The following is a 3,025-nucleotide window of genomic DNA, read 5'->3' on the forward strand; positions in this document are numbered from 1 at the left end:
GGATTTGAGGGGTTTGTTTATTGTTTAAGAAACGTATCAAGCAATTATGCTTAAGTGTATGTGTTGTCGATAACTAAGAAATATTCTAAACAGATATTACATTATGATCACCTTAGACAATTAAAAAAAACATATTGAAAAGGGGGAAAAAAGAAAAAGAAAAATAGAATATGCAACACCAAACTTCTTTGCATTTGTAAAACAGACAAACAAGAGAAGGTCCCGACAGAGACAAAACTTGGTTTCTAATTTCTATAAAAAGAAGACATTTTCCGAAAGCAGAGAACATATCAATCATCTAACACTAAACTTACGAGCCAATGAAAGTGGGAAAGAATGGGAAATGAGAGGATTTTTTTCAATCTTAAGCAAAGGAAAGAAAGAGGGGAAAACAAATAAGAATGCACAAAACGTTAAAAACCTTACAAAATATTGAGGAGCTGCTCATCCAATCTCTGTTGCAACTCCTTGAACTTCATGGAAAGTTCCATTTTTTGCTCCTTATAGCTCTGCACCAAGTATTGCTTTCCTTCTATCACCTCCTTTAACTCTCCGACTTCTCTCCTCAGCATTTCGATTCTCTCCCCATCTCCCCTTCCCTTCTCAGGAAACTCCAAGTTAGTTTTGATGTCGAGAAACCTGTTGTCATGGCCATTTCTCATGTCAGATCACAGAGCTGTAACTGTTGAAGTCTGCTCGTTCGTGCTGACATGTCCTACGCAATGATCGGCACTTGACTTCCTCAGCCTTTGGATTTCCCTCTCAGAGTCGAACAAGTCTCTGTTTGCAACATCCAGCAGTGATTGTAAATGACTCGAGTGTGCCATTTGAGCATTCAATGAATTCTGAAGCTTCGTAATCTGATCCTGCATCTCCAGAATCATATCATCCCTTCTCTTCAAATGTTGTCTTAGTTTCTGTATCACTTCCCGCTTGCTATATATGTCGGAGCCTGATTCTGAGACACATGGTGACTCAGAGCAGTTGTGATAGAATGGCTTTGGAGGCAACTCAAGGGTATCAGCAGATGACTCCCACATAACACCATTATCCTTGTTGAACTCGGCGGTGGGAAATGTTACCAGAGGGAGAGTAACTTTAGATGGAGGCAGCAAGTGGCCGTTAGGCAGGTGCTTCCCCCACATGCTTTCAGCTCCTGTTTCCAACCAAACTTGAATAAGAAACCAACATGTAGAAACAAATATAAAAAACCGCATACACCAACACCTTAACTTTCACATCAAAAATGACAAAGCATTAGAGTGCTATGTTGCTCCATTTTTTTGTTTTGTTTTGTGAAGTACCTATATCCATCACATTTTCATATATAGGTATAGTCATATAACCTCCAAGGATCCACCAACTAGGCAACTACATGGAAAAACATATAAACAGGGAACACATCCTTGTATCCGACACAAAGTGTATCAATATATGACTAGAAAGTCAGAACTAAGAACAGCAAGAACTTGAGTGCTATTGAGAACTCCAAAGGTCCTTGTCTCCCAATATGAAGAGTAATACGGAAAAGGCCAAAGGAAAATATAGATGCCACAACCAAAATTTCAGAACTATGATGAATGATATCTCTCCATTTTTCTTAATTACCAGTGTCAGTCACATATCAACACTTCAAAGCTCAAAAGGATATGATAAAAACCTGAAAAGAAAAAACAAAATCTGCCAATTATTGATACTTGAAGGTGAGTGATTCCAGGTCAGGATGGTATTTTGCAAAAGGTTCTTTCCTAAAGGAAACCGAGGCTTTGTTTCTTCACTTTCAAGCCAATACGTTGATATGTACACCGAAAAAAGTGGATCGGGAAGATAGTAATGGGATTTTCGACAAGTCTTTCTTCATTTCTGTCATCCTGCTCCAAAGATTCTAACTAAATCATAGAAAGGTGAAAGCTAATGCAATTACTTATAAATTAGCTGCTTAACACCTGAAATGCAGTTGAAACACCTATCATCTTCTTGTGTAAATGAATACATGTTTGAGTGTAAACGGCAACCTGAAGAACTCCTCTGGCCAGAAGTTCCAGTCCCTGTAACAAGCTTTAAATTCAGAAGTAGGTATGTATGAAATAGATATTATTGGAGATACAAATACTACTTTACCTTTCGATCTAGTAGAGTCATTATGCTGTTGCTTGGTGTCAAGTGCTTGCTTGAGCTTGTAACCAAATCGGATTGATAAAGCACTCAGCAAGGCACCACCAGCAATAAGAATCCAATTTGGCCCCTCTCCCTGAAAATTTTTTGACCTTGGACCCCTAGACACCTGGCCACCTCTTGTATTCATTTTAAGAGCGAGGGGTCAGATGGGAAATCTCTGAATCATCCAAAAATGACCTGTTGTCAGAGTGCACCAAACTGCAATTACTATCCATTTAAAACAAAATTTAGATTAAATAGCATCAAGAAAACTGTGAGATCAACAAAGGACACTATCTTCGCAAGAAACAAAAGGGTTTCGTGAATTGAAAGTGAAATAAACCACTAACGTAAAAATGCTTAAATTGCATGACTCTAAAATTTAAGGCAATTTGACATTCAAATAAGGAATCAATATTCATCATCCAAACATTCCCAGACTTCCTCTAGACATTATACATTTTTCACAGATTGTTGATTAGTGAAAGCTAAAATAGTATTTAGGCTCTTGAAGGTAAGCTTTTGTCACTGTAAATCGAGTCAATGACAACATTCGAGGTTAAAATCAAAACATATTTTTAATAAGATTGAGATGATATTCTCCCCATGCTATACTTTTTGACCCAAGCAGATTAACATGCAAGTAAGCTGTTCAACTTTAATATCATCCATGGTTAGTGTTAAAAGGGAAATATAAACATGATGAACATCTCCAGCACCAGAGCTAACTTACAAACACTAGAGAACATCTTAAAAATGGATGAGCCACACGTCATCATTCGACCAAAAATAAACATGCAAAAACCCAGAGTAACTTCATCAGTTAAAAAAGCATAATCAAGTTCCATAATTGCAAATTGGTAATAAG

General features: G+C 37.3%; 1 pseudogene; it reads right to left on the reverse strand.

Moving 5' to 3' along the window:
• Positions 1 to 233: 233 nt before the first annotated feature.
• On the reverse strand, positions 234 to 2,712 carry LOC120179161 (annotated as a pseudogene).
• Positions 2,713 to 3,025: the final 313 nt, after the last annotated feature.

The sequence above is a fragment of the Hibiscus syriacus genome, unplaced genomic scaffold (genome assembly GCF_006381635.1).
Source record: "Hibiscus syriacus cultivar Baekdansim isolate YM2019G1 unplaced genomic scaffold, ASM638163v2 tig00112402_pilon, whole genome shotgun sequence".
Lineage (NCBI taxonomy): Eukaryota > Viridiplantae > Streptophyta > Magnoliopsida > Malvales > Malvaceae > Hibiscus > Hibiscus syriacus.